We start from the raw sequence: 17,547 nt of genomic DNA, 5'->3' as shown, positions 1-17,547 counted from the left end.
CCAGAGAGCTGGGCGAGTAAGGACGCACTCCTGAGCTAAGCAGAATCTCCATGGCAAGAAGAGCGAGGGGAGAAAGCCACGGGAGCCACCAGAGCCCGCGCAGGGCAGATTGGTGGCTTTCTGCAGTGCAGTGGAGTGCAGGAAAGATAGCCGTTTTTGTTTTGTTTTGTTTTTTCTGCAAAGAAGGATTTATTTTCTTTTGGTCCAAGATTTGGGAGGGGGCTCCAGAAAGGTGAGAAAGCTGCCTAGTGGCTGGAGGGAGAGGGTTAGGCTGAAGCCCTGATGCCGGGGGATGCAGGAGCCCCTCAGAGACAGCCAGGCTCTGACCTCCTAGTTATGTTTAAGGGTGAGCCTTTCAAAGAGGCGCTCGCCCAGCCCAGCCTGGGGGCTTGGCAGCCTGCGGAGGGTGGTGAGGTGGTCACCTGTCTTCTCAATGAGCTTCACTCCTCATCTAGGAAGTAGTTCTCCAGGAAATCGCAGAGATGGGGTCGGTCTTGGCAGAGCCCAGGGCATGAAGGTCCAGAAGAGCTAGCTTCGAGTTCTTCTCCAGGGCCATGGCAGCTTCCGTGGCGTCCAAGGTTTTACCCCACTCGTCTTCAGATGGTTTCTGCACACCTTGAAAGAGCACACGGCCTCCGCGCCGGTTTTGCATCTTCAAGAGATGCTCGGCACCCTCGCGTTTCTCCTTGGCCAGCTCACGGAAGAAATGGCTCACACCCTCCAGAGCCACATTGTCTCGGTCAAAGTAGTAGCCCAGAGAGAGGCAGGTGCAGGAGGCCCGCAAGTGCAGGTTCACCAAGCAGTGAACAGCAGCCTCCACCTCAGTGGAATAATTCTGAGGAATCTGAGAGATCATGGCTGGCCAGCAATAAGGAGCTACCAAAAAATGAACGCTGCTGTCTGTTCCTGGAAGGGGGAGATAGGCGAGAAGATGGTCCAGGTTTGGGAAGATGAGAGAGGGAGTCCCCGGGCCTGTTCCATCCAAACATTTGTTGAAGCAACAACAGATCCGCGGGACCTCCAGATGCGCCACCGCCTTTTGGGTTTTTTTTTTTTTTTTAATATTTATTTATTTATTTATTTATTTATTTATTTATTTATTTAGTGTGTGGCCAGCTCAGCCCACCAGGGGGCGGGGCTGGCTGGCATGTGGTACTGGGGGATTGAACCGAGGTCTCTGTGCTTTGCTTGAGCTTAGCATGTTCTAAGTAGGTGCTTTAGACCACTGAGCCATCTCACCAGCCGCCTTTTGGGTTTTTTGAGACAGGGTCTTACTCTGTAGCCCAGGCTGGCCTTGAACTCAACGGTGGTCCTCCTGCATCAGCTTCCCCAGTGCTGGCATTACAGGTGTGCCCATGCCTGGCTTCCGGAATTGATTTTGACCAGGAGACGTCTCCGGGCTTTGGAATCGAGAGCATCCTGACACCTCCTGCACGTCATTGTTCTGCCTCAGTCTTCCACTAATGTCTGGGGAGAGCTCCCTCTGAGCGGCCCAAGAGCCTGTGAAGGTCTTTCCCTGAGGCCTGCTTGGTGGGTTCACTCAGCTTTTGAGGAACAAGTATGGTCTTCAGCAGTGGAGGCTGGGGGACGGCTGAGGTTCCCACTTTGCCCGACATCTGGGCCACTTCTGTCCCTGGGTCTTGGAAATCGCAGTCCCCTGGAGCAGGAAGGTACGCAGAGCGGGCCTGGATACTGGGCTGTAGGGTGCTGAGAGACAGCAGGAGGCCAGGAACCTCCAGGGCCGCCCATTCCCAAGCAACCTGCAAGGCTAGATCGAGCCCAGAGTACAGCAGGTGGGAGGTATCAGATTCCAGGCCACACCCCACCCAAGTCCCCAGCCCACCTTGTGGTCCTGCAGTGCGTCGTCGTCATATGCCCAAGATCGGGAGGGTGGGTAGGGCCCTGAAATCTGAGCCCCTGGTACCCAGCAGCCAAGGGTGCTGGGGGGGGGTAGGTGTCCCCATCTAACTGGTTACAGCTTCAGAGAAGAGGAAAATGATGAGTTGACCGAAAACAGACAGGTGTAGAATTACATTCTTATGACAGGGGACCCCCCCCTCCACTTTTCCTCAAGTAGACGGGCAAGATCTGGAGTGCCAGGGGTTGGTTTGGTGACACAGGCCTGTAACCCCAGCACTTGGAAGGCTGAGGCAGGATGATCACAAGTATGAGGCCAGTCACAAAGAAACAAATTTTTAAAAAAACAAAGGAGAAAAGCTGTAGGTTTCAGTGTACTGTCGGGTGCTCCGGTGCTTCTGGGCCCCGGGCGATGGGCGCTCTGATAACTGTGTTTACAGCGGACGATACATGCGTACCTCGAGCACCTTGTAGTCTGAACATGCACGTGCCTGTCCCGGAAGCTGAGATGCAGGCAGGAGAGGGGCCAAGCGTGACTCTCAACTGCAGGTGAGGAAACCGAGGGGTTGCTACATCACCCGTTCAGGAGTTCAGCCAAGAGGCTGGGCCCCTGCTCAGATTCTGGGACCCCAGCTCTGGGTCACATTTGCAGGATAATTCGGTGTCCCTGAGTTCCCCTGAGTCTGTGTCTGGCACAGACCAAAGGGCCAGGAGCAGTGAGGAGTGGACGGGCGGGTGGTAGACTGAGTGCAGACCCACCATGTCCCAGCACAGCCACGGGCTGTCAGTGCCAGACTGTCCCTGCCTCAGGCCCGGGCTCTAGCTGGGGAAGTCTCCAGGATCTAGTGGGAGCAGTCAGTGCCCTGTTCCTGGATGCTGGGGCAGACGGGAGGCACAGGGCTCAGTTCTGGTACCAGCTCACCCTGGGAGTGCAAGGCCTGGTGTGGCACCTGCTGGCTCCCTGCGCCGGTACTCTACCCGGGAGACCTCATAGGGTCTAGGCAAGCACTTTGGCCCTGAGCTACATCCCCAGGCCTGGGTGAGGGGTGTTAGGCAGGAAAGTTGCGCAGAGAGAGCTGAGCGACCGGCTGGATTTAGATCCTGCCTTGAGCGCCTAGCTGTGTGACTGGGCAAGTTCCTAAACCTCTGTGCCTTTTTTTCCTCCGCAAAAAGGGAAGAGTAATCAGGGCTACATTGTGGGCTTGCTGCGGGGCATGAGTTCAGGAGCCTGAGCCATTTGGGGCAAACAGTGTCATGTGGCACATACTGGGCACCTAGGGCACCTCCTCTTCCTCCCACCTTGCTATGGTTGAGAAGCAGACAAGGAAGGATGTGGGCCTGGGGCCTGCCAGGGCTAGCTTTGCCCGGATCTTGCTATGGCTGGCAGGTGCCCAGTGGGCAGCAGGGGTCCGCAGGGGAGGGAGGTGAGCAGAGCAGCCACGTGTCTGACGTGGTGCGGGGACAGCAGCCCGCCTGGCCCTTCTCTGTGGTTAGGCCTGAAGGGCGCTGTCTCCCAGTGCTCTCTGGCTACACTGCTTCCTGCCAGTATGTGGAGGCCTGGGCTGGGGAGGACCAGGGACAGGGAGGCAACAGGTGGCTGGAGACAGTGCCACCCCCCAGGTGGGAGAGGAAAGCTTCACTACCGCTATTGTGTCCCTGAGCCCCAGCTTGCTTGAAGAGGCTGGGACATCCTCCCTGGCTACGTCACTCAGTTGCCCAGGCTGGGCTCAAAGCCATCCTCCTGCCTCAGCCTCCTGAGTAGCTGGGCTTACAGGCCCGTAGTGCCGCACCCAGCAGGGGTCAGTACCTTGGGACAAGAATGAAGCCAGCGTAAGTACTGGGAGGGAGCCAAGGTGAATCAGCCAGAGGGTAGGGGAGCTCACCCAGGCTTTCCACATCTGCTGAGAAGGCTGAGCAGAGTGCGGAGGACAGTCTTTGTATCCTGGGTCTTTAAAGTCAGCAGACTCCATAGCAGCTCACGTCTGATAGCCAACTCCCGTGCCTCTGTTTCCACATTTGTGAAATGGGGATGACACCGAACCTCGTGGTATTGTGAGGCTTCAGGGAGCTGGCATTTGGAAAGTGGCCGTGGGGTGTCCGGCCGCAGTCTAGTCTATGAGTTGTTAAATAGTATAAGTTAATAAACATCTGTTCCCTCTGCTCCCTTTGCTTCTTCCTCTTCTTTTTTCAGTCAGGGCCTTTGCTTGGAGCTGTTTCCCCCAGCCCTTTTATATTTTGGGACAGGGTCTTGCAAAGTTGCCCAGGCTGGGCTTGAATGTAAGACCTTCCTGCCTCAGCCCCCTGATGTGTGAGCCCTTCCCAGCAAGAACATCTGGGACATCATGGTTTGGGCACTGGCTGTTTTTCCTTGCACACATTAAAATCGAGAATATTGGGCTTGGCATGGCGGTCCATGCCTGTAATCCCAGGAGCCTGGGGGACTGAGGCAGGAGGATCACAAGTGTGAGCCTAGCTTGGGGAACTCAAGGGGCTTAGTGAGACCTTGCCTTAATATATATATATATATATATATATATATATATATATATTTAGTGTGTGTGTGTGTGTGTGTGTGTGTGTGGTGTGTGGCCAGCTCAGCCCACCAGGGGGCAGGGCTGGCTGGCATGTGGTGCTGGGGGATTGAACCGTGGTCCCTGTGCTTTAGCCAAGCTTGTTCCAAGTAGGTGCTTTAGACCACTGAGCCATCTCTCCAGCCCCAGCCTTAATATTAAATAAACAAATGAAAGGCCTGGGGACTTGGCTCAGTGTAGAGGTCCTGGATCCAGTTCTCGCCGCAGGTTGGTGCTGCAGGAGGGCTGTCTGTCCTGGTGCCTAAATCAGCCTGTACAGCCTTACACCAAGCAAGCTGTGACTGTCACAGGTGGGGGCGTGCAGACCCCCTCTGTGCCTTCCTGGGCCCTCTCCACAGTCTCATGGTCACCATGGCTTTGCTTCCAACCCACTTGGGATGGCATTATACCCCCCCCCCGTTTTCTGTTGCAAACAACTCTATTCTCAGCAAAGCATCCATGCACTAGAGAGAGAGAGAGAGAGAGAGAGAGAGAGAGAGAGAGAGAGAGAGAGAACAGGTGGGGGGGAACAGTGCTGTTCTCCATTACTACACTGGGGGTCCTGAGCTGAGGGGTCCTGAGCAGAGCTGTCCTCTCCACAATTAGGGGCTCCCTAAAGGCAGGGCTCACACATTGATACCCATGGAGGTGCTCCCTGGAGATGGGCCTTGGATCCCAAGCCCCTCACCTCGGCCCCTGCACCCCCACCTTGGTCCTCACACCCCCACTTCCTTCATGCCCACCTCACCTGGGATGGCATTATACCCCCCCCACAGATGTTTTCCTGAGTTGGGCTGTTCCTAGGACAGAGTGAACAGGGGACCCCAGAGACCAGGGCTCCCTGGGGTGGTGAGCACAGCCCATCCCACCCCTGGTGGGGCTCCCATGGGATACGGCAGCCCCTCTTGCCCACCCCACCCTGCTTCCTGACTCCAGGCCCCGCAGTGACCCTGGCTGCCTCTCACACCTGAAAAGCCTCTGGGCGCCATTGAAAAAACAGCTAGTCAGACCTTCCCTGGAGCAGGAACTTCCCTGTTCAGTGACCCGGAGGGTAGCCTGTGGGGCGCTACAGCCAGGAGTCCCCCCCAGGCTTTGCGGTCCATGCCGCTGGCGGGGTGTGCAGCGGTGCAGAGGGCTGGGTGGACATGACAGTGTTCCCAGTCCTTAATACAAAAATGCTGAGACAGAACAGTGACAAGGAGGTCAGGGAAGCTGGGTCCTTCAGGGACACAAGGAGAGGGCTCAGCCTGCTCAGTGGCTGTCCTTCTTGGATCCTGGTTGGACACCCACAGGCCCCCATTAGCCTTTCTGAAGGCACTCAGGAGGCCCCAGGCCTGCTCTATCCCCACACACATAGTTCCTTGGTGGCCTCTGCTGTGAGACTCCTTAGGCTCGAGCCCAGAACTTGCACCTGCTTATCTGTGGCCTTGGGTGGCCTCAGTTTCTCCATCTGTAAAATGAAGCAAGTAACTGTAGCACCTAATCCACTGGCGGTGGGTAATCCTGGGAAAGCCCCTGGCCCAGCACCCAGCGCCCGGTCGATATGCACAGGGCCAGCTATCTCCCCAGAGCCACGCAGACAAGCATCTTTTTGGTCTGCAGGGAAGTTCTTTCTGCTGTCTGCCCTCCAGCCCCCTGCAATCCGGACCGCTCAGCCTGCGTGGGGAGGCAAGGTGCGTGGCTGTGTTGGTCTTCTCTGGCCTCAGTTTCCCCCTGCTCCAGTGCTGCCCCCTCACTCCTGCCTCCCCTGCCCCGCCCCTCCAGCCTGCAGGGTGAGATAATGTCTAAGAGATACTCGGAGCTTCTCCAGGAAGAGGCCAGACAGCGAGTGACCAGAGGTGATTATCTGGCGTGACTAAGGCAGCGGTTTCCCTGCCCCGGCCCGCGCAGGAGGAAGGGGCATCGGAGCTCCTGGGGCGGGTGGGGGGCGTCCCAAAGGGCAGGGCTTTAGGAAGCCTCACCTGGGGTACCTGCTGCGGGACGAAGAGGAAGCAGGAAGCTGGGAACGTTCAGTACAGAGCCTACCTTCCGGAAGGGGCCTAGGGCGGAGTCTCCTCTGAACCCCAGCCTGTAGGTCCTCACCCTCTGGGCCTCCCCTGCAGGGACTCCTGTCCTTACCCTGGCTGCCCTGGCTGCCCTCCCCTGCTCCCCGCCAACCTTCAGCCTGGACCCAGCCCCCTCCTGTGCCCTCACTGTTGGGGGCTCCCTGCAGGTGGGGCGGGTCTCCAATCTCTGCGCCTGCCTGGAGATCTGCTCCTCTGGCACCACCCCCACCTTTGAAGAAGGCTTGCAGTTCCCGCTCCCGCCTCTGGGTGCTGCTCGCCAGCTGTGATTGGTCCCTCCCCCATGTCCCCTCCTCACCCCTTCATTAACTTTCACCTGCGCTCAGTCTTGCTCCCCAAAAGGGGTTCCCTGCATTCAGAAAATGAGAAACAGCCACGAGCACTGAGGATTCTCACTGATCTCGTGCTGAGTCCTGTTTTTACACCAGGGAAACCGAGGCACAGAGAGGCCACGGGCCTTGCCAAAGGTCTTCGTACAGAAGAGTCAGGGAACATCTGCAAAGCCTCAGGAGGAGGTTGAGGGGAGGTCTTATCTGCCATGTCCCCTTCTAACTATCCCCTAAACTATATTCACTCAAAAATGTTTGGGGGCTAGAGGTGTAGCCGGGTGGTAGAACACTTTTCTAGCCCGGGAAGGAGGGAGATAGGGGGAGGAGGTAAATGAGGAGGACCGGGAGTGGAGGACAGATGGACAGAGGAGGAGGGGAGGAGAAAGGAGAAATATTTCAGTTAGGTACAGTCACAAGCAGGTATAGTGGCCCTGCCTTTAATCCCAGCTGCTCAGGAGGCTGCGGCAGAAAGGATGGAACGTTCAAGGCCAAACTAAGCAATTTTTATTTATTTATTTATTTTTTGACAGAGCCGGGATTGAACTCAGACCCTTGCACTTGCCAGGGAAGCGCTTGTTCTACTGAGCCATCTCTCTGGCCCCTAAACTAAGCAATTTAGTTGGACTCTGTCTCCCAGCAAAAATGAAGAGGCTGGGGGTACAGCTCAGGGGTAAGGCCCCCTGGCTTCTCAGTACCACACACACAGAGAAGTTAAAAAACTGCTACAGGCACTTTACAAACTTCACGTACTGAGGTCAGTGTCAGGGGAAGCCAAAAAGAGTGGCACACACTGTTGTCGTCTAATCCTAGCACTGTGGGAGGCTGAGGCAGGAAGATCAGCCTGAGTAAATTGGTGATTTAGGGAGACTGTCTCAAGAGAAAGAAGAGAAAGAGAGAGAGAGAGAGAGAGAGAGAGAGAGAGAGAGAGAGAGAGAGAGAGAGAAGTTAGGGAGTTAGGACTGGGGCTCAGTATGGACTCAGTGTCTCATAACCCATTCCCCGACTTAACTAACAGGCTAATGATGTATCTGTTCCAGATCTTTCTAAACATTAAACATGTCTTCTGGAGTACCAGGGAATCTGTGAGTAGTTTTCTGACAGCTTTTTCTGTGGCCCTCCGTACAAGGTGATCTCGATTTTCGGGGCCCCAGAACATCTACCTTAGCATTGAGGGACTCTGGGGCATCTGCTCCCTCTGCCGGTCCACAGTCCCAGAGCCCCGCAGCCAGGAGGTGGCCGTGCCTGGCAAGCACGAATGGGCCGCCAAGGCCAGAACCGCTGTACCCGGAGCATGTGGCTTCTCTTGCGTGCTGGGCATTTGCACGGCCTCACGATTGGCCCCCAGGCTTCTCCCTCAGTGGCACAGTCCCAAAGGAGAGTGCCCTGTTCGGGAGGTCCCTCTTTAAGTCACACCCCAATGCCTTTTCCTTCCCACTACCCCCAGCCAGGGTCCTCTTCCACCTGCTGGGCAGTCCAGGGAGGCCACCTTCCTCTGCAGATGGGTGTCTGTGGGCCTGGGGGCTTGCAAGTGGCTTCCTCACAGGAAGATTCTTGCCAGAAAGAGAACTTGTGGCCATGAGTGAAGCAGCCCTGAGTTGGCATGTTGTTCTCTGAGAGCCGGGGCAGCATCACCACCAGGCTTTTCCTAACTCCTGGCTTTGTGTTTGGAAAATGCAGCATTTTTAAAAAATGTTTTATCCATTTATTTATTTGGTACAGGGTCTCACTATGCAGCTCAGACTCACAGTGATCCTCGTGCCTCAGCCTCCCCAGAGCTGGGATTACAGGCGTGCGCCACCACACCCACTTTCAGGACCGGCACAGTGCATCCAGGGTTCCAGGCTGGCACAGCACGCAGTACTGGGGATCGAACCTGGGACCTTGCGCTTGCCAGGCAGGCACCCAGACAGCCGAGCTATCTCCCCAGACCAGGAAGTTGTTTAGGGTAGAATTCTCTAGAAATTTCAAAGCACTATCCAGGTCCCTAACAAGGCTTCTTTCAGGAAGTAGAAAGTGCAGGCAGGACTTGGGAGAGGAACAGACATCCTCCCTTCTCTGCGGCCTCTGGCCCTGGCTCCCACCCCTGCCCTCTGGTCAAGGCCAACAGGTCACTCTGTGCTTGTGTCACCCCTGTCGGCTCAGAACACCTGGCTCCTTGGGACCAGTGTGTGGGGGGGGTGCAGCTCCACTCACATCCAGCCAATGGCTGGAGCCAGGCCAGAATATTCAATCCGAGGCCCAGCCCCTTGCCCAGGGTGCGCTGATTTTTGCTCTCTGAGCCCTTTTGCACAGTGGACCCCTAGTGGACACAGGTCCTTGGCTGCTGCCTTTTCGGTGCTGTGTCTGCTGTTGTCCTGGGCAGACAAGGGGCCACGGCCTGAGCCACGGGGACTGTCTGGACGCAGGAAGCAGCAGTGGGAGAAACTGTTGGTTTGAAGCTCACTTGTAGCTGAGTGTGGCGCATGCCTGTCATCCCAGCACGCGGGAGGCTGAGGCAGGAGGATCACTGTGAGTTGCAAGCCATCCTGCGCTACAAATCGAGGTCAAAGCCAGCCTGAGCTGCATAATGAGACCTTGTCTCAGAGAAAGAAAGTTGCTCTCTGGAGACTGACAGTTGATGTTACTCTGGGTTTTAATCCAGGGACATCCAGGGCATGCAGGACAAAGCCGGGCATTTTGTTTTTAGGAGGCAGGTTCTCACACTGTAGTCCAGGCTGGCTTTGCGCTCTCAGTGATTCTCCTGCCTCGGCCTCCAAGCACTGGGCTTGTCTGAGCAGGCCACCGCAGCGGCCTTAGCCACGCTTGGCGGTGACCGAAGGAATGAATGGTTGAGTGTAGGCGTCTTGGTCCCGTGTGCTGCCCATGCGCACCCTGACTGGCCAAGAGCAGAGCTGCCTTCTTGACACTGGAAGTTGCTGCTGCACCCAGAAGGGGAAGGTGGATGAAGGGAGGAGAGGCTGACCGGCAGGCCATCAGTGAGTTCCGGGAAGCACGCTTCTGGGCAGGTGGACAGGCGCAGCTCGGCAGGACGGCCCTGTGGGGAAGCGCCTCGTCCTCCGGGCTTGGCCTCTGCATCGAGTTCCAGGCTCACCAGAGCTGGTGAGGGACACCATCGGATCCCCAAGGAGTCTTAGGGGGCCATGATGTCCACCCTTCAGCTTCCATGTGAATGTCACCCACCTGAGGTGGCCGGCCTCTGGGACAACAGGCAAACGCAAATGGGGAAGAATGCTCATGACTCAGGCTGTCACCCAGGGGACAGTGTCTTTCCTCCAGTCCCACCTGGGAGGCTGCAGAGGCCTTCTGCCTGCTGGCCTGAATGGCTGGCCTGGAGAACTCCTCCTAGCAACAGCCCCGCCCCAGAACTGCTCATCCAGCTAGGCCTTTGTAGAGGTTCCAGGCTGGCCTTGAACTCACTATGTGCCCTGGGCTGGCTTCCGGCTCCGAGCAATCCTCCTTCCTCAGCCTCCTGAGGGCTGGAAACAAGTGGGTCCTGCCACGCTGGGCAGAGATTCTCAGACAGCTCAGAGTCACAGCTGGGGTGGGCAGTGGGGACCCTGGTGGGAAAAGCTCTTCACCCGCAGGTGCTTAGGCCCAGTGAGCTGGAGTGGGGGGCTGCGGGGTTCCCACTTTGAGCAGTGCTCCCTAGGCTCTGGTGCAGCTAGGTGGTCCTCGCCTACACTCCAGAAGCTGGCTGTGAGCAAACACCACTCTCTTGTCTCCAGCAGAAGCCAGGGCCTGTTTCCAGTGGAAGGGACCCTTGCGGGGAAGAGGTAGAGGGTAGCCCAGGAAGCCCAGCCAAGTTAGTGACAACTTTGGGCTTAGGTGGCCCCGGCTTCCTCTCTCCCCACACTAAGTTGCAGTGTTGCTAAGGACGCCCCCTCTGAGCTCTCACGCGGGAGGGCTTGCGGGGTTTCTTAGGGTCCAGGCAGCAGCAGGGGGCCCTGAGGAAGGCGCACAGTGCCCACCAGAGCCACCACTTGGGGAAGGAGGCAGGGGTGGCCAAGGCATCTAAGTCACAATCTGAGATTGCCCCTCCCGGCCAGTCCTGGCCCAGAGCTGCTGTCTCCTCCCTCGCTGCATCAGCTGTGCCTGGGAAGTCCTTCTAGATGTCTAACCTTGAGTCTGCCTGCCTATAAGAGACTGGGGAAGGCAAGCGCTCTGAGCACATCAGTGCTGCCTGCTCCTGCGTGATGATGAGGCTGGGCCCAGAGGCCAGCTGCCCCAGCCCAGGGTCCTGCCTGTTCCGCCCTCCCTCCAACAGTGTCTTCCCAGCCCCCTCCCACCCCATCCCTTGTGGAATGTGAGGAACCTCCTGTTCCTGCCAACACCCTCACCCCGCCTTGCAGCCAGGCTGCTGTAGGGGGGGCAGGAGGACCAGTTTTTCAGGCCCTGAGACAGTGGCGGGACCTGCCCGCCCCCAGGGGCTCTTCCTCCGTGGAGGCCATCAGAAGGCAGGCGACCCAGGCGTCCGCGGAATGTGGCAGATCCGGCTCTGCGCCACCGACAGAGGGAGGTCGAAGGTAGCCGAGTCCAGGACCCGGGTCGAAAGCCGAGAGCTGACCCCTCCCATTCGGCTCAGCGGATGCCGGGCCTCAGGGCCTGGTGGACCCCTTTCTTTCAATCCCCCTTTCCTGACTGTGCAGGTGGTGTCTCCGGTGGACCACCTTCCTGCTGGGCACTGCTGACCTGGGCTCACACAGGCTGCCTGCCTCCGTTCCCATTGCATGCCCCAAGCCAGGCACACACCCGTCTACCTGCTGGCTGCCCTGCTGAACAGTGAGTGGCATGGCTCACTGTCCCCAGCTTGTCCCTGCTCTCTTGTCCCCTTTCCTGCCCCTGTGCCAGGACTCAGAGCCGCTTTCTTGGCCGTCTCCTTCATGAGGCCCTCTTGGAACTCCTACAGGGGAGACTTTGTCTGGTGTCTTGATTCTGCGTGTCCATGAACCAAGTGTTTTCACCAGTCATTGCCCCTCTCCCTGCAGCTGGGAGTCCCTTCTCCTAGATGGAAGGGCCAGTCTGAATCTTGAGGTCACTTTGGGATAAACTGGAGCTACAGAAACCCTGAGTAGCAGGGAGGAGGCCAGAGGCAAAGCCTGGACTCATCCGAGGACCTACCCGTTTTATGGGGGCCAGTCCTGTGTATCATATCTGCGGTTCTCGGGGTGCCATCTTCCCTACTGGAGTCATAATCACAGCAACAGTGATACTTGCCATATATTGAGGACCTACTATGTGCCAGAAACTAGGCGCTTTTTTTTTTCATTTTTTATTTTGGCGGAACTGGGGGTTGAACTCAGGCCCTTGTGCTTGTCAGACAAGCGCTTATTCATTTGAGCCATCTCCTTAGCCCCCTAGGAGCTTTTTTTTTAGACAGGGTCTTGATATGTATAGTTCAGGCTGGCTGACTTGAGGTTAGACATCAAGAAGGACTTCCCAGGGGCCCAGGACGGGCTGGGAGGGGCAATCTCAGGTTGTGACTTAGATGCGTTGGCCACCCGTGCCTCCTTCCCCAAGTAGGGGCTCTGGTAGTCACTGTCTGCCTTCCTCAGGGACCCCTCCTGCTGCCCAGACCCTAAGAAACCCGCACCTCCTTGGTGCCAGCATCCTTAGCAACTCTGAGACTGTTTTTTTGTTGTTGTTGTTTGTTTGTTTGTTTTATTTTGCAACTCTGAGACTTAGTGTGGGGGAGAGAGGAAGCTGGGGCCACCTAAGTCCAAAGTTGTCACCAACTCACTACGCGCCTCAGGCTGGCCTCAGATTCTCAGCGATCCTCCTGCTCCAGCCTCCCGAGTGCGCCACCACCACAGCTGGCTCCACGGCTCTTAGTAGTCCTTCACTGAATTCTTACAACACCCTGATGACACTGGCAGCGACTCTTACGGCCCCCATTTTACTGAGGAGCAGACAGAGGCTATGAGTTCCCTGTTTGGAGGGGAAGTGACAGCCTTTTCTTCAGCCCAGTGCCCAGCTGTCTGGAGCACCTGGCTCAGTAGGTGGGAACTGCAGATGTTCACGTGAAGGCTGCAGCATAGGGGAGGCTGCTGTGCTCTCCGTGGTTCCCTAAGGATCCCGGGAGGAGGAGGAGGAGGAGGTCTGTAGGCAAAGGTAGGTGTAGGCCACCGGCTGGGGGCTCTCTGTGTGCCTGGGGGTGATGGGATGTACCAGCTGCCGGAACTCCTCCGCCCCAGGCCGCAGGTCTCCCTCCGGCACCCGGGGGTGTCCCTGGTGGGTGGGGCAGCTGTCAGGCCTGTGTTGTGATGATCTGGGAGGGCGGGCCGGGTGCAGTGCAGGCCCTAACCTGGCTGGGCAGGTTGGCCCACCCTGAGTGGCACCTGTGACCAGGCGCCAACCCCACCCACTGCCTTTGAAGTCATCTGGGGCCTGCACTCAAGGCCCAGCTCCTCTTTTGGGCTGACTCCCTGAAGAGACTTGGGGTCCTTGGAGGAGAAAACTTCTCTGGCCTGGGGCAGCTGAAGTGGGGGTAGGGCAGGCCTGGGCCTGGCAGGAGGAGGTGGCTGCCCCTCCCCCACACTGTGGTCAGCTTGGAGCAGAGGCCTGGGCTTTGCAGGGAGTGCCCAGGCAGATGCCTGAGAGGAGCTCTGCTCTAGGAGGGGAGGGAGCTAAGCCACAGGAGGGAGGGGCTTCTCCACAATGATGGAAGCTTGCTAAGGGGGCCCCTCCTGGCCCTGAACACAGAGCCTTCACACTGAGCTACATCCCCAGCCTCTTAAAACTTTTTTGTTTGTTTTGGGAGGCAGGGTCTTGCTATTCAGTCCAGGCTGGTCTTGAACTCACTATGTAGCTCAGATTGGCTACAGTGAATTCACAGAGATCCTCCTGCCTCAGCCTCTCCGTGCTGGGATTCCACACCTGTGTCACCACTTGCGACCTCTAGGCTCTTTGCAGTCACTCCCCCAGTCTCATCCACCAGCACAAGGCACAGTGGAGAATTTCAGCACCCCCTATCTTTGTCAGCACCCACCTCCCCTGCTGTCTGTCCCATCTGCTCGACTACCATTGGCATTTGGGTTGACAGTGACGGTGTGGTGACCACAGCTTTGAGATTAGCTCCCAGGACACTCACAGGGGCTTCCCCATCCTCAGTGGCCTACTGCCTCTGCCTGCGCAGCATGGAAAGCTGCCCAGTTCTGCCCACCCTGCTGGGCACGTGCAGAACAAACCCAGGTCCTCTCCCCACCCACAGCCAAACTCGGGCTCCTCCGTCCTCTCTGGTGGCAGCGAGCAGCCTGCTAATCCTCCAGAGCCTCCTCCAAAAACCATTAGGCATGGGGCCCCAGCCCTTCAGGCCACCAACCCACCCTCCCCTGGTTGGCGCCCAGCCAGCCTGGACCCAGTGCAGTACTTCTGGGTGCCTGGTCCCAGCTGACCCCCCTATTTCTGCACCGGGCCACCTGACTTCTCTTGCAGGTGGGCTGCTTCGACCTGGACCCCGAGGATGACACTGCTCCTGGGGATCCCAAGCATCTGGGGAGGGCTAGGGGTCCCTTACTCCAGGCTCTGGGTGTCTGCTACTTCCTGCTCCAGTCCCACCAGTTTGGAGGTGGCCAAGGAGTCACTGCTAGGTCCCAGGCCCAGGTCTACAGGCTGGTGGCAGGGGCGTTGTCACATCCCCTCCCTGCCTGGGGCTGCCCCACCCTGCCCTCAAATCCAAGGTGGCACAAGATGCACCTCCGCCCCTCCTCCCTCCTGTCTGCACCATGCTGCCCTCTCATCTGGCCCCAGCCTCCTCCTGCCCTGGGAAGCCTGCTCCGGTAGCCAAGTCCCTGCCCACCCTGGCGTGACCCAGCTGGGATGGCAGAGACCAGGCCTGTATTTTGGCCTTGGGCAAACCTGTGACCTTTCCTGGCTGCTTGTCCTGCTGTAAATAGGACCATTAACCCCAAGTTGCTATGCCAAGGTTTTAGGTGAGCTTGGCCCAGTGAGTGTCTGCTGAGATCTTAGAGTAGCCACCAAGGGCAGGGACCTAACTCCTGCAAGCAGACTGGTTAGGGACTACCACCTCCTGATCTGAAGCTGCCACATGTGACTCCCCTGTCCCCTAGGTCATGGAATGCCAAAGGAGGTGCTTGGCCAGTCTCGAAAAGAGAGGACAAAGCAGGATTTGGGGGTACCCTGGGGTTGAGCCTCTTTTCTCTTCTCTGCTGGGGCTGTGGGGAGGATAGACTTCTGTTTAGGGTGGTGTCTGAGGCTCTGCTGTCGCTGAGCAGCAGCTGTAGGGGACTGCGGAGGTGACACCCCCACCAGGGGTCCAGGTCATCCGCTCTGGGATGGACCAGGGCTGCTTCAAGAAGATTATGACATTGACAGTTGCTGAGAGGGCTACCATTTGAGAGAGCGTCTCTCTTCTAGTCACGATCAATGAGCACCGTGGCGGCAGAAATATTTGTCACAGGGAGCACCATGTGAAATTCTACCCTTTCTCGGTCAGGCCCCTTTGGTATGTGAGAATAACAGTGAGCGTACGCCGTACCCGTGACTGTGCGCAACACTGCTGGCTTTTAGCTACTTTCATTTCCTCCCATCACTACTTGTGAACTCAGGGAAGGCTTACTGAACACCTACTATGTGTCAGGCAGTATCAGATGAGGGACTGAGGGTATGGTGACAGTGACAAAGCTGGCAAGATCCCTGCCCTCTTGCTGCTGAAAACAGATACTGAGGAGCACACCAAAGAATCCAGGGCAGCCCAGGAGGACAGAGAGTGCTCGGTGTACAGCCCTTGGTTCAGTACTGTGGAAAGGGGAGTGGGAAATACCCGTTGCATATGGGGCCCAGCAGTCCAGGCAGGTTGAGCAGCCTGACATGAGCAGTCGCTTGCATGGGCACACTGCCCAGCACTTGGAAGCATAGAGAATTCAGGTGACCCTCCTGGAGTCCTGCCGCCCAAGATGCAGGGACACAGGGAGGGTGGCCCAGGAGGAAGGGCCTGTTGTGAAGTATATTCGACATACAAGGAAACTGACTAAGTACAGAGGCTGGGCCCAGGCCAGGCCTCTGGCTGTCAGTGAGCACTCTGTTGGGGTGCTGCCGTGTCCCAGCATGGTGTCTCTCAGCCCAGGGGCAGGGGCAGAGCTGGGTCACTCGGCAAGCTCTCCCAGGCTCTGCTACTATAAGGATTGGTGAGTGTTAGCAATAAAAAAAGAAAGGCAGGTTGTGGCAGAATGTGACCCAGTCTTCCAGTCTTCTGTGGGTGGGAGCCACAATCCCTGCCTGCAGCCCGGGCCCTGGGCACCAGGCAGGGCATATGGTAACAGCTTAGCAAAGAAGGGGCGAAAGGAGGAACGTTGTGAAGAGGTGAAGAGATTGATTTTTCTAGCCAGGCCTGCGGTCTCTCTAAGGAGATTAAGATTCTTGCTGTGGGAGGGATCGGATTGAGCTCCATTGCTCATAGATGAGGAGACTGAGGCCCAGCAAGGTGGCAGATGAAGAGGGCAGCGAGGTGCGCCGTCCTCCTTTCCAGGGCTGCCCCACGTCGGAGCTGCCAGGGCTTCTCTGGATGGAAGTGAAGGCATGGACCGGCCAATGAGGAGATGAAGGCCATGTTGATCCCTGCCCGGGAAATATCGGGGATCAAACAGGTCAGGGTGGGGAGTCAGCGGGAGAATGGGTCCTGGCTAAAGGGCAGGTTAGCGAGCAAAGGGAAGCAGTGGTGGCTCGGCTGCTCAGTCCCCAGGAAAGCCACTAGAGCCTGTCCCCAGCCTCCCTGCTGCTTTCTCTGCCTCCCTCATTTCTCAGTCCGAGCTTCTCCAGCAAGGGCATGGTTGGGCCCTGGGCAGAGGCGGGCGTGGCAGGGGATGCCCAAAGCCAGTGGGCATTTTTCTGGTGTGTCTGTGCAACCCAAAGAATTCTAGGGAAAAAACAATACTGCAGTGTTTCAGAACCTGATCTTTGTATTAAAGGGCACTTGGCCCAGATATGGAGTAAAATGTGTGTAAGTGGACATCACTCTTAAAAACAGTGCTGGGGCGATAGCTCAGTGGATTAAGTGCTTGCTTGGCAAGTGCAAGGTCCTAAATTTAATCCCTGGTACCACAAAAAACAAACAAAAACAAAAACAAAACAAAACAAACAAAAAACAGTACAGAAGCCTGCAAGGAAAGTTATGTGAGCAGGAGGCCTGGGGGTGCGTCACCCCGCCAATTTCTCCTGGCTCCTGCTCAGAGGTTTTCCCCCCACAAAACTAAGAAACACTGTTTGCCCATAGCCCACTGCACTTTTTCTTCTATGAGCTTTTGATTTGCTAAAGTAAGGTCTACATGTTAGGGGAAGGGCTAGACTACTAGGATAACCAGTGGGACCATGTATTTTTTATTTTTTATTTTTTTGAGACAGGGTCTTATTATGTAGCCCAAGCTGGTCTTGAATTCAAGATCCTCCTGTCTCAGCCTCCCAGTGGGCTGGAATTATAGGGATGTGCCACTGTGCCTGGCAATTTTTCTGTCACTTACGACAGAGGCTGCTCCTAGTGAGGGTAGGTCAGCCTAAGGGATCAGGGGGTGACTGTCCAGAAAGGATCAGAGCCTAGGCAAACAGTACCAGCTCCACCCTCAGTGACAAGCTGGAACGGCCCTCCCAGGATGGGAGCAGGGCAGGGAGTGTTGGTTTCTAGCTGAAGGTGTTTGGAGCTCCATGCTTCCCAGCAGCGGCGGAAGGGGATGAGTGTGTGTCCACGGGGCGTTGGGAGGTGGCAGGTTTCAGCAGGAG

At 57.0% G+C, this 17,547-nt stretch overlaps 1 pseudogene; it reads right to left on the bottom strand.

Annotated features, from left to right (window-relative positions):
• Nucleotides 1-303: 303 nt before the first annotated feature.
• On the bottom strand, nt 304-856 carry LOC101580749 (annotated as a pseudogene).
• Between the last annotated feature and the right edge of the window lie 16,691 nt (nt 857-17,547).

The sequence above is a fragment of the Octodon degus genome, unplaced genomic scaffold (assembly GCF_000260255.1).
Source record: "Octodon degus isolate 3935 unplaced genomic scaffold, OctDeg1.0 scaffold00056, whole genome shotgun sequence".
Classification (NCBI taxonomy): domain Eukaryota; kingdom Metazoa; phylum Chordata; class Mammalia; order Rodentia; family Octodontidae; genus Octodon; species Octodon degus.
Note: the sequence above shows the minus strand (reverse complement) of the source record. Positions and strands in the feature narration are given on the sequence as shown.